Genomic DNA, 14207 nt, shown 5'->3' on the forward strand with positions numbered 1-14207 from the left:
CTTGGTCATGTTTTTCAAGAAGCCAGCGGGCAAAAAACAAAGGATGGAACAAGAGAAGTTGACCCTGCAAGTTCCGGTAGCCTCTCCTGAATCTGACTCCGATTAAAAAACAATAAAAAAAGACCCGCTGCAATGTGTAAAAAGTCTGTATCTGTATGAATGTGTAAAGAAAGTGTTCTTCCACCTCCTCCTCACAACATCTGACTACCCGGCATAATTAGTGTCTGCTCCATTTTCATTTTTTATGGTACAGTACGGTTATTTTATGCTGAGGAACGAATCATATGTTTTAACATGTATTTCTATGGGAAAATGCATTTCTATAACGGACGTGCACCTGGAACGGATTAAGTACGTTGTACGAGGCACCACTGTATTATTATTATTTTTTAACATTAACTTACTCACTAACTAAACTTAACCAGACGACTAAAGCTAACAAGCCCTAATATAATTTAGCCTAGCCTATCATAACCTAACTTGCAACTAGAATAATTTAAATTAACCGAGTTTAGACTGAAAAAGAAGACGGATAATAAGGATTAAAATACAAAGTTGAAAGGCAGCTATATACAGACAGTTGAAACAAAGCAAGGGAAAGCTAATTGCCATCCGTGCCCCGGAGTAAGTGCTCTCAAGAACCTCACTAAAGGATATGAATGCGAGTAGATGATGGAACATTGTACGCGTGTGAATGAGTTGATGCGAGTTGCAAGGCCAGTTGTACCCTTCAAGAATAGCAGCTCTCATTAAACTATCCCTAATGTGACTGAACCTATTGCAGCGAAAAATTAACTGAAGTGGTGTTTGTTCCTCCTCAATATCACAATCGCATTGTGGATTGTCCCCAAGGTTAAATCTATGCAAGTACTGTATTGCTTAAAGCTGCCGTGTTCTGTAAGTAACTGAGTGAGGGTGTAACTAGGGTAAAAGTGGCGAAGAATCGCAGTAGTGTCAGCCTTGGGGATGAAAGTGTAGGTGAGCCTACCAGTAGTGTCATGGTTCCAGCTGTCTTGCCAGAGAATAAAGATTTACTTTTTGACGTGATTGTTGATGTACGAGGTAAGAATGTAACTGAAAGTACTAGTGACTGAAGACTTTGCAGCTTGTTTGGCAAGACGGTCAACGGTCTTGTTGCCGAGAACCCCGCATGACCAGGGACCCATTGGAAATCTATTCTAATGCTGTTGTTTGTGTCTGTAAGTGTCTGAGTATGTGGTGTATGAGATGAACGAGTTTTAAGCGGCTAATACTCCACTGGTGAATGTTATTGAGAATGTCGTTGCATATGTCCTGTAAGCGTTCACTGTTCTTCTGTGAAGCTAGGATAATTATATCGTCCGCAGAGTCCTGTATGCGGCAGCCAGGAGGCAGGGTGTCGTTTAAAGCAGAATAGAGTTATAGTTTATGTTCCAAGGCAAGGATCCAGAGACCAGGATCTAGTCCTGGTCTCTGGATCCTTGAGGACAGCCTCGAGTGATGGGTACGACTATGTTATTTTGTATTGTATAAATACCTGCACTACTGTTACTGAGATAGGATTGAAAAGATTGTAAAGATTTTGAGGGCAATGATGAGCATATAATGTGTGCAGGATAGAAGGCGTGATCAAAAGCGAATCTAAAGTCCACAACGCTCCACAACGCTTGCACTCAGAATATTGGCTGCAGTAGCGTGGCGAGCGATCGAGTGATGGCGTTGTCGATAACACGAGACACTGTCTCATAGCCCAAACATTTCATCTCCTGAACACCGAAAACTTGATTTCGACTCGGGCGATGTGGCATCTTCTTGTCCATAGTGATATGGCTTTCTACCTTACTGGATGAATGCCAGCGTACTGCTACGAACCAGCTGAAATCGCACCGGTTAGTTCTGCAAACGAGCTCAGGCAGACAAATCGGTGCAATGCAAGTCCTTCCTACCCTGCAACAACATTGTAAAATGAGTTGGGCGAAGCAAAGCACTTGACGTAAATTCGCAGATGTTATGTTTGTTCCGTCGATAACTCAACTGGTAGATCGGTGGACTGTAGTGGTATGGTTATCCATAGGTCGGTGGTTAAAATCCGCCTCGACGGGGATGAAAAAAATCACAATGTTGTTGCAGAGTAGGGCTTGCATTGCACCGATTTGTCTGCTTGCGCTCGTTTACAGAACTAACCGGTATGCAGGCATTCATCCAGTAAGATAGAAAGCCATATCACTACGGACAAAAAGATGCCACATCGCCCGAGTCGAAATCAAGTTTTCGGTGTTCAGGAGACGAAATGTTTGGGCTATGAGACAGTGTCTCGTGTTATCGACAACGCCATCACTCGATCACTCGCCACGCTACTGCAGCCAATATTCTGAGTGTAACTGATCTTTCCAAGCGTTGTGGATTGGTTGGCGAAAATGCATGTATCGAAAGATAAGGCTGCTCCTTAAGGCGAGGTGGCCGAGCGGTTAAGGCGATGGACTGCTAATCCATTGGGTTATACCCGCGTGGGTTCGAATCCCACCCTCGTCGAAATTGTGTCTTTTGGCCGCGTCTATGTTTTAAGCCTGCGTTTAACTCGGAGAAAAGCCCGATTAGCTAACTATTGTTTGCTATCCGTGTTTATTACTATGGAGCCTTTAAAGTAATTCCTTGAATATAATTTATTCAAGAAAACCGTAATTAAAAGGCTCTATAGCAATAAATACGGACAGCAGAAAGGCCCTTTTCGTACTGCAAAACAAGAAAAACAATTGATTACTTGCTACTGAAACTTTCAAAATCGCACAACATAACGGCAATATTCCAATGGATTCCATGGCATAAGAGCCACCTGGGTAATGAGATAGCGAAGACATCAGTTTCAGAAAGTACTCCAATTACTTACAAAAGAATCCCCTACAGGAAATGAAAAAAGGAAATCAAACAAATTCTCGCGGACGAGTGGAAAAATGAATGGAACGAATCAGAGACAGGACACCAAACCTCTTATATACCCAATATAATAACAAGGAAAAGAAACAAGTTCTTTAATCCTTCTTTTGGACTGACTCAAACTTTAACGGGTCATAGAAACTTTGGATCCTACTTGTTTAGATTCAAAAACGACAATAGTATCTGTAAAATCGACAATAGTGAAGACAATGTTCATCACTTTTTATTCGAATGCTCCAGGTTCAGTGACAGTCTTAAGACCTTCTTTAGAGACTGCCTTACTTATGGCAACAAATGGCCTCCTGAAGAAAAGAAAAAGGAATTGTATAGAAGCTTGACGAACTTTATAACCAGAACTAAAAAACTGACAGTGAACCAAAGTTTCAGCAACTTACCTTCAGAGGTTAGAAACAATGTATCAACTGTATTAACTATAACAGCAACACCAAACGAGGACCAGAACTCAGAAGGACAACCAACCAACGGTAAAGAAAACTACAGCAGTAACGAGGAACACTTTTAGTGTCTCAAAATCCTCTACCGAGTTTAATAATTAATATGTTTGTTTATAATAATTGTTTATTAGGATTCCATTATAAGGCAAAACCAGCCATTCACACTCAATGTTTTTTTTTATTTTTTTAATTTTGTTTCTTTGTACTTGTATTTGTTGTTTTTAAAATTAACGCGATGCGGCGCTCATGTGCCCTCCCCCTTTCTTCCTTTCATCCTTACTTCCCTTTCCTCCTTTCTTCACCACACTTTATTCTACACTCTGTTTCTTCCTCCTCCCTTCCGTTTCCTTCATTAGGGCTAAGTCAACCGTTAAACAACAGACAGCCTCTAAGTAATATCCTATCCATCTCTATGCACGCGGTCACCAATCGCAGCTCAAATGTATGTTCCAGTCTTTGCAGTCAAGTTTTCCATCAAATACGCTTGCAAAACGACAGGTTTGCAACTGTAGCTCCTCCGCCTCCGGACTGCGCATACCAATCGAGTAACGTTGACATTTTTTTTTAATGCATACCACTGCATCGGCAAATTATACAAGTAGGAGATACGTTCTCTATTTATCAATTACTTTCTCTTGCAAATTCTGAACACGTACTCATTGCAAGTATTCAGTAGAAAAAAGAAAGAATTTGCAATTACTAGGACAACTTTTATGTTACGTGTAATCAAAGTATCAATACATATAAAATGAAAAATGTTTCGTTTTTGTGTGTAATAACTCAAGGTATTTCTCCTAGGTGAAAAAGCATATCGTATATCTTAACACAATTCTTATAGCATTGTTAACAATCATGCAATCGTTTACACAATAAAAATGATAAATTAATTCAATATTTATAGTTAATAATATTTATTTGAAGAAATTCAAAATTGTTCCTTGTATAATATAAATATAATAATTATTGTTAGCTATAATTATTAAGACATTCTGATAGCATTAGCTGGCGTGCAAAGAGCCGCAATCATTACAAATTTCTCTTTAAATTTTCAAAAATGCAGATGACATTACTTTAGAATGAATGAATGATTCGACATTTCTATAATTTTATTTATTAGAAAAAAGAAAGCATTAGAAACAGGATAACACTTAAACTAATCCTGTTTCTAATCAATATTATTTTAATAAAATAATCCTTTCTGAAATATTTAAAACCTATTAATGTTTTCACGTAACACGTGACGTAAAAATATGACGGGATCGTAATACGTCACGCGTTCTTAACAATATATTCTAACAATACATAACGAATTGTTAGAATGTATTATTGCTTTTTCTGTTGTAGGTGGCCATTATTAAGCGTAAATTTGTTCGAAAGTTCCGCGTTTCTTTGGGATTTCGCGAAAAATTGCGATTAAGTAAACTTCAGTAATGTACGGGAGGCAGAAAGGACTCTCTATGTCGCCTTTCTCTTAGGTCCGCTCGAGTAAAGAGATGAAATCTTCCGTCGGCCTTTTTACTCGAGTTATTCTTTACTCTTTACTTAAACTGTTTGTGTCTCGCATCTTTATGGCCCGCTTGGACGAGAGGCGGAGGTTTCCTGTGTCTCGCATCTTTAAGGCCCGCTCGGACGAGAGGCGGAAAAGGTTTCCTGTGTCTCGCATCTTTAAGGCCCGCTCGGACGAGAGGCGGAGAAGGTTTCCTGTGTCCCGCATCTTTAAGGCCCGCTCGGAAGAGAGGCGGAGAAGCTTACCTGTGTCCCGCATCTTTCAGGCCCGCTCGGACGAGAGGCGGAGAAGGTTTCCTGTGTCCCGCATCTTTAAGGCCCGCTAGAACGAGAGGCGCAGAAGGCTCCCAGTGTTCTGCATGTTTAAGGTTCGCTCGGATGAAGACAAAAGATGGTGAGGCTTAGAAGGTTCTCTGTGTCCTGTTTCTTTAAGTCCCGCTCGAGTGACGAGGTTAACTAGAGTTGGAGAGGGCTTTCTGTGTCCCTCTTTATTAAATCCCGTGCAAAGCGAGTATTTTTTTTCTGTTTTTGGTTAATGGGGTTCGGTGTGAGATTGAACTAAATTTTGTGGCCGTAACGTGCATTTTATTACATCCAGGTGTATTTATAGATTTCTGTCTTTCTTTACTACTAGTTGTAATGTTGCATTCCTTAGTTTAGATAGTAATAATACGGCGAGTTTCGAATAGCTGAATTTGGAGTATTCAGAGTAATTATAAATATTTTCATTGTGCGAGTTAGGAAGAACTCGACTCGACAAGTGATGTTGATCACTTGTGGAGTATCATTCTTTCCAACTCTTGGTGGAACTCTGAAGCAGCCACCTCCACGTGGTGAGTTCTGGGTTGTCGTTCGTCTGCAAATGACGAACGGCAGGCGAAGAGCTGCTTGTTCCCTTTTATCCATTCGGCCAATGCTGGGCAGCTTTCTTATGCCGTTTCATGTTGAAAGTTCAAAGTGTTTTGGTGTTTCGTTGAAAAAGTCGATTACAAAATCAAATTTAAATTTATTATAAACTGCTGATAAGTAATTTACAATTGTCTCTCCTGTGATTTATTAATTTTAAAATTGAAATATTTTGTTAAATACATTCTATTATATTAACTTCGGATTTCACGACGAAGTTGGTATTGACCCTTTAGGGGCCGACGAAAGTTTGCGGGAATGGTTAAAACTTTGCAAATATTTAAAATTTTACACATTTTTCTTGCTCTTAAATAAATGTCTTTTTAAAAAGGTTATATTATATATAATATAATGTGACCCTGAAGCGGCGACGACTATTTGATTTAGAAGTAGGTCATGCGAACGGTCGCGTGAATGAGCGAACGGATTCGGGATGGAGACTTGGAGACTGCGAGGTAGCAAATGGGAAGGGACGAACGCACGCAGAGACTAGGTAACTTAACAATCGTTTATTATAAAGGAAATTATATAATTATATACATGTATCGTTAACGAGTTCGAATCAAGAATAATGCGTCTAAATATGCCGGGTCGAGAGACAGAAAGAGAGACTACATGAGAGTCACGTGGCGATAAATAACTTTTGTAGCAGATATCCTTTTAAGTCTCGTTAAAACATTAACTCTAGAGTTATATTTTTATCTGAATACGAAAGAAGAGTAACTCGTAATCTGACTTCGAGTTACATCTAAACTGCAGTTCGTCAACTCTCTGTTTAACTCGCGTTGGTGAATACGGGGATAATTAATGGTATAGTTTCTACATATTAGTCTCTTGCACTTATTGGCATGTTTTCTTTGTTTATTTTTGATGGGAAAATGCCATTTCCCACAATTATTAACTCCTTATTACCTCTCAGAAGGATTTTAACTTCGATATTCTGATTCATAACACGACAAAGACCAAAATATAGTTTTAATCGTAAATATTTTCACAAGTGGAAACCAAAGCTTTCACAAACAAACGATAACTACGAGCAATTGTCTATTGTGACATGGTCACAATGCCGGGCTACAATTCTTAATCTTATTTCGAAATCATTTAATTCAAAATACTTCAAGTTAGTAGTGGCTTGCCCCTGAACATCACACTTTTCCGTTAACAATAGAGTCGTGCCGATAATCTGTTAACTGACGTTTTGAATTGAAAAAAACCGTGACTTTCGGTTTGAATCGGAAGATCATATATAGTTAATTGGGGCCTCCCGTCCCTAAAGTTTCCACATCTGGTCTCGGATTTCATATAACTCCGTTGTCGAGGTTAAGACATACGGATAGACGACAGTGGGAATTTATGGGTCTAAAATGACGAAATTTGGAAATAAATGTAACATTCCTCCGAAAGCAAAATTGTCGCGTTGTAAGTAAAATAAAATTCTTAGCCACCAGGAAATGAAATATCATGGCACGAGAGATACGAGCGAAAGTTTCAAAGTTGGATCAACACTTGCAGAACAAGTCGAACGGCGGTGTCAAATTGATTAAGCGATCAAATTAAGAATTTAGGGGAGAGATCCTTTAAAAAGTCAGAAATTCAAGGAAAAAGAACGGTCGTTTTCCCCTAGTTCAGTCTGTTTATACTCTGCGTCGATTTCCCCGGTGTCTCGGACTTAATTGTCGTTCGGCCGTTTTATAAAGGTTTTTCGGTATTTTTAATATTAACTTTATCCAGTTTGATGTTGCATTAATACGGGAAACCCGCAACCTCGACGGCGACCGAGGAATCTTTCCGAAAAGTCTAAAAATTTGATTTATTTCATGCCATGGCCGAAAATGGACGAAAAAAAATATTTATTCGAACGATTTTCGGAGATGGTCAAGCCTCAAGACGTAGAATTTAAATTAAAAAGATCGATTTTCTTTTTTTTTTCTTTACGCCACAAAAATAAAAAGATCGACTTTTACTTTCCCACGGTGGACATTCTGCACCATGTAAGTGCAGAAGATAATTTATTTATCAAATGATTGAAGCAAAATTTAAAAATAAAAAAAATTATAAATTAATTAATTAAAAAAATTTTAAAAATTGATTTTTTTTAAATTCTAATTTTTACGAAATTCGAACGTTGTTGACGCGTTTTTAAACGTTTGTTCGAAATACGTCACACATGACGAATCGCAGTTCGATTGTGTTTGTGTTTGTGTTTGTGTTTGTGGTCGGACGTGCTTTTCTTGTGCTCTTCGATTGCGTGCTGTTTTTTGCGGTTTGAGGACTTTTGCAGAGAAGATTCAAGATTTTTCAGGTAAGTCTTAGTCCATATTGACCCTAGACGTAAGAATTGATTTAATATTACTTGGAGAATCGGTCCCAGAAGACATCTCGGCATATCGTTCGATGGTCGACCGTTTGCGCTTCGGATTCGAATCTTTTAGATTTAAAAATTTTGCTTTTTGCTTTCACTCGGAAGAATTTAAGCATTAATTTAAGCTTTTGTTATCACTGGACTAATTGCAAATCTTCTTTTTTATACAGAATGAAGACGTTGGTGCGCTTTGGAGACGGTTCCGGCAGAGGCAGGCGGTGGCGCCGGAGAGAGGGGGTTCCTCGGACGACGTGGGACGAGTCTGTCGTTCCGTGCCGTTGGAGGAGCGGGGGCTCGACGAGCGAGAGGCAGCGGGTGAAGAAGACCTTGCCCAAGTGCGCGTGGCGTGGCATCCTCCCGGAGTCGGGATGATGCGACGCTACACCCTGGGTCCAGTGCAGTTGGCCGAGGTCTTCGGGGGTCATTCGGCCACAGACCTTGCTGTGGATGGAGGATGTTGAAAGTGACAGCTCGTCCGAGCTGACATTTTCTACTTGGTCGCGTTCTGCCCGTTCGTCCGCGACGGCGACGCCACCGCCTTGCCGAAGTCGGAACGAGCAGGAGTCGGAGGAGAGAGCCGCCGAAGTTGAGGGACCGTGCTGTCCGTGGTTTTGTTGCTGCGGACGGCTGCGGTTTCTTTGGCCTAGGCGGTGATCCTCTGCGATTTCCTCTTCTTTACCCGGATGCGACTTTCTTACCGGATTCGACACCTTTTCCCGGACGTGACCTCTCTTACCCGGTCGTGACCCACGGACTTGTCTCCCGAACGTGACACTCGGTCGACGACAACGGATTTGACTCCCGATTGTGACCACCCGGACGTGACGCGTTTACTCACCGGACGCGACATTCGGCCCACCTTTCTTCCCAAACAGCTGTTATGAGGATTGAACTTCCGGTTAGAGTAGGTTAGGTTAGGTTAGGCTAGGCCAGGTCCTTCGCTCTTCTCGTAACACTGTTCGGGAAGAAAGACTGTCTGTTTATAGACATGCCGAAGATGTTCTTCGATCACACACATCCACCGCACACACACGCACAGACATAACATGACTGTACAAGAAGATATATACTGTTTAACCTTTACTCGAATTCTCACACTCACGGCACTTAGACATCAAGCGCCTCGTTCTGTGTAATTCGACACAATGAAACAACCCGAACACTCGCTTCCCACAAATCCAACCCCTGGGTCCTCGTCCCGGGAAGTGGAAAAGCCAACTTTAAAGATTAAAAGACTTTAAATTGGCGGCCGAAGGGGCTCTGGTAATCACACATCTTGCATCGATTAAATGGAATTTCAAACATTAGCATCAATAATCGTTTGGTGATGAAGTTTTCTGTTAAATTTAGTATAATAAGAAATCATCTGCACTCGTATTTCAGTATTGCTAACTCATTAAAGATTTTCGTGCTTATCGTATATTTCATGACACTTGCAACATGGCAGCTGTTTTTTTTTTTTTTTTTTATCGAGAACTGTCTTAATCTTACCCGTTTTTGGTTTCTTAAAATCCACAATGTGGGCTGCCGGACTGTATGGAATGGGACTTGACACATCAGGTACAGACCGCCCTGGGTTCCTCAACAGCCCGAATTCGATGTCAGAGCAGTAGACTGAAGTCTTAATCGCTGAAACATCCGGCCGTCACCTTGCTATGACACTTGCACATAAATTGTTTTTAGTTGGTCGGCAATGCCACATAATATATTATTTCGGCGAGAAATTGATATTCGATGTACACCATGTCGTTCACGACGCGTTTTAGGAACTTAAGTATGACATATATTGAGGATGCTCTGTATTTAATAATAACGGATGAAATTTGATCCAATAATCTAGTGACTTATATGAGGAGTCACGGTAATGACCCTGACGGCTACTAAAAAAGTCACTAACTGACAACGTATACGGGAATTAGAGTTTCCGATTTTCGGGGGTCAATTTTTCCGCCCCCAAAAACCTATGGTAATTTCGAATATCCCGTCTCGTTCGAAGGAAAATTATTTTCTTAGGTAGTTTCAAGATTTTGTATAAAGCGGTTACTGCAATATAAGCATTCGAAAAGTGCAAAAATCTGCAAAATAAAGGTATTTTCTTCGTTTTTTTCTTTCATCCGGCACTGCAGACGCTCGTAGAGAGAGAAACCACTGAGTCCAGAAAGCTCAAATTTTAAACTTAATCCTTTCTCGTTATCAGTGAAGTGCTGGCGAAACTTCCGGATCTATAGGCTAAAGTTCACGGGGGTTTCCCATATAGCTAATTCAGTTTGACAGCTTCATTTTATGCTTATAAAATGCATTTTATTCAAAATTATACAGAAGCTCAAATTTATGCCAATTAAAACATTTTAAAACGATTTCAGTAAACGGCGTTCAGTAACATGACGATAATTTAAAATATATTTTGATTTAAACATAGATGACGTCGTCTTTTCGTTACATCATTGTTTATAACATCAAAGTTGACGGTAATTTTTCCTCTACAATTTAGCAAAATCGCTGTACGATAATAGGCCTACGGTAACATATAAGTGGACTATGTTCATGCCGCCCTTATACCGAACAGTTTGTATATATCTTTCCTTTCCGAATGTTCTATCACACGTTGTGGTAGTCAGTAGCGGCCTTAGGGGGTAGCGAGCAGGGCAATCGCCCGGGGTCTCGCTCTTGTAGGGGCCTCGCGCAACAACCAAGTAGAAAAAAGTTGATATTTAAAACTTTTTATTTTATCCTTGGCTATTAGTTATAACAATAAAATAAATTTAATTTATAGTACAGTATATATTAATATTAATAAGTGCCTACTATTTCAATTCACATACTTTGCACAAAGGACAAGGGCCTCGCAAAGTTCTGCCGCCCAGGGCCTCGCAAAGATCTGCCGCCCAGGGCCTCGCAATGGATAAGGCCGCCGCTGGTGGTAGTCACATAACACAAGGCCCTCTGTTCGATCTATAAGGAGATAGCCCGATGTAATAGGCTAAGCACAGAATTCTAAGGAGTAAGAAAATTGTAGGGTTTTAAAAGAACCCTACAATTTCCACACTCCTTAGAAATGAAAAGGACGCCATCGAGAGAAAATACTTGCAACAACTTGAAAGGTTAGAAATGTACAAAGCCTTCGGGAAAAGGACGGTAATTAACTTCAAGGAGACAGACTATTTCGTCAGGCTGGAGAGCGTATAAAAAGTTATAAGAGAAGGTTTCTTTTTCCAATTGTCAGACTAGTAATATCTCTAACGCAGTGGTGTGCCGTGACATTTGATGACAGGGAAGTTGTGTTTCTGTAAGAAGCCGACTTTCAATGGCAATCAGTGAATTGCGCGTCTAAGATCCATTCGTATTCGTTTGTTCGATAAGCCAGTAAAACCCATAGACTTCTAAATGTATTTTTCATATCACAATTACATTCTGAATCGCTAGCCACGATATAAGGGCTACAATTAAAAATAAAATAATAATAGAAACTTACTTGGTAAAATGTGCGGTGGATGTACATACCTGGTACGAAATATTCTTCAATTGTATGAATATTCTTTTAAAGAAAATTATAATTAAATATAGCTTTGTAAAGAAACGTACATAAAAATAACATGAAATATTCTTTACTTTTTAAATCTTAAAATAATCCACTTAGTCAAATATCTCCCCACGAGTGGCGAATGGATGGAATCAGAGTAGGTTGCACGGCACGCGACTGCCAGATCCCGAGGGTGCCGATACCGGTCAATGTCAAATGTCTCTTTTGTCGCATCACTCGTATGCCTCAAAGGACGCGACAGGGTTGTTGCACATTTTAAACATTTCTCACCATAGCTGTTAAAAATCTAAATATGTTAAAGTTAACAGATTGACCGTCGTTTGTTTTCTAACTAATTCGTTTTAGGACCAGGTGTCCACGGAAATTTCCAAAATATACTTTTCAGTCACTCTCATTGAACTGGAAAAATTTGTCTTTGATTTCTTCGTAATATTAGATGTAATAGTCTCCACTGTACTCGGCTAGAGATTGGTTCGGTTAAGCTTTTAAGTAAACCCTTGTGGTATTACCACAAAGGAACCAATACGGTGCTTTAGAGCGAATTTGGATACCACAAAGGGTCTAAATGGCTACTGCCGAAATGCATCACGGTATCGTGTCCAGACCTTGTGTTTAAAGATCTTGCCTAATTCAGTGATCATTCAGTGAATACAACGTATTCCTAACACAAGAATTTATATTTGAAAATTTAAGTAAGAAATTCCAAAAGTCTTAAGGATTCGATGAAAAATTGCTGACAAATATGATGGAAAATAATTTAACTACTCGTCCTCACACGGTTCATAAAATTAATAAAATGTTTTGCAATATGCGCTGAATATGTAACGAGCGGTTACCGGAAAACTTCTTGTTCCACATTATGCAGATTATTGTACATCTTGAGCAGGTATGAACAGAACTATCTTCTCAAAGAAATATGACTTTTACTTTCCCGGCTGTTATATATAACAAAAGGAAAGTATAGCGATCGGTCGAAAAATGACCCCCCCAAGATTTTTACATTTTTGGACTCAGGTCACCTTGAAATGTCGAGAAATGAAAAAAAAATCAGGGTTTTTTCTCTATGTATAAATGTGTGTGTTGGTGCACGATTTTTTCGCCCTCTTTGAAGCTTAATAACGCCTGTGCTTTTGGTCGAAAATTTCTGAAAATTTGCAGGGAGGCAAATAATACATATATTGATTGATACCATTAAATTTTGGTGATTAAAAGTCGACGGAATGGGGAGATAGTGAGAGTTGTGTGTATCTCTAGTAGGGCAACTTAATGACGATTTTACTCTTATTAGCATTTACAATTTTTTTTATAAAACCCAACCTCANAATTTTGACTTTTCTGGCTGTTATATATAACAAACAGAAAGTATGGCGATCGGTCAAAAATGATTCCCCCAAGATTTTTACGTTTATGAACTCCGAACCTTGAAATGTCCAGAAATGCAGACAAATTCAGGGGTAATATCTGTTTGTAAATGTTAGTGTGTGTGTTTGTGTGTGAAGGGAGGGGAGATGAGTTTCTTAACCCTTTTGAAGTTTTATAACTCTCCTGCGTTTACTTAAATTTCTGAAATCTTGCAGGGAAATTTATGTTTTAGTTGTTCTAATCATGATAAACTTTGCTAGTTAAAGGTCGAGGGAATAAGAAGATAATGGAGGTCGTGTGTATCTTCAGCAGGGTCGAAAATTAATGACGATTTTACTTCTTATTAGCATTTAAAACTTCTTATAAAACTCGTCCCTTCTCTGAAAATGAAGGTTTTTGTCATTTTATAACAGTTAAAATATAAAACTTGTTTAATGAAGTAAAATAACAGATGGTGCCACGAAAATTTTAAATGTTGCCTGAAAAGTTGAGCAACTCGTTGCTGGTTTACTTTTTTTGTAGGGAGAAATTTATTAATTAGGCCTACATTTGTATAAGTGTAGAACTATTTGATCTTTTTGATTAATTTTGAGTAATCAGGTTAACTAAGAAAAAATAAATTTAAAAAACACAAAGTCGGACGAATGATTCCAATTAAATCGAGACCAGATAGGAATGAAAATTTTTCTATGCCCATAAATTTCCCGTTATCTAGCCGTTTTTCAGCGTCCGTTCGGAAATTGATTACAAATTATACAGTTTATAGTGGTTTTGTGTCCTGGCGACCCTTTGTGTCTTAATCAGAAAGACACGGCGGTAACAATCAGTAAAAGGGCATAAAGGAAAGGTTGTAATGGCTTGTGTTTGACATGGAGCCGTAGTATTTATCTTAATTGTCTGTATTCGCATACAAGTGAAAATGAAGACCGCCGATCAGGGGATAAAGGGCAGACGTGCAGAATATGTCTGACCTTGCAAACGAGATTGGGAGAAACTTTTCGATATAAAATTATGGCAATAGCCGCAAAAAAAAGAGCCATGCCTATATATATTAATTGGAGAAATTGCCCAAAATGCGAGGATCTTATGTTTTACAAGTGAACTTGATTTGCTTTTAATCAGTTCAGTCACCCGTTACGTTGCTGCCCGCTTACTGTTTGTG

The 14207-nt window shown here is 39.3% G+C and overlaps 1 non-coding gene across 1 annotated transcript; it reads left to right on the plus strand.

Annotated features, from left to right (window-relative positions):
* The first annotated feature begins 2429 nt into the window (after positions 1 to 2429).
* Trnas-gcu lies at positions 2430 to 2511 on the plus strand. Its single transcript has one exon. It is a non-coding gene; the product is annotated as a tRNA-Ser (tRNA).
* The last annotated feature ends 11696 nt before the right edge of the window (positions 2512 to 14207 follow it).

The sequence above is a fragment of the Centruroides sculpturatus genome, unplaced genomic scaffold, assembly GCF_000671375.1.
Source record: "Centruroides sculpturatus isolate CEXI.00-Female unplaced genomic scaffold, Cexi_2.0 scaffold41, whole genome shotgun sequence".
Taxonomy (NCBI): Eukaryota; Metazoa; Arthropoda; class Arachnida; order Scorpiones; family Buthidae; genus Centruroides; species Centruroides sculpturatus.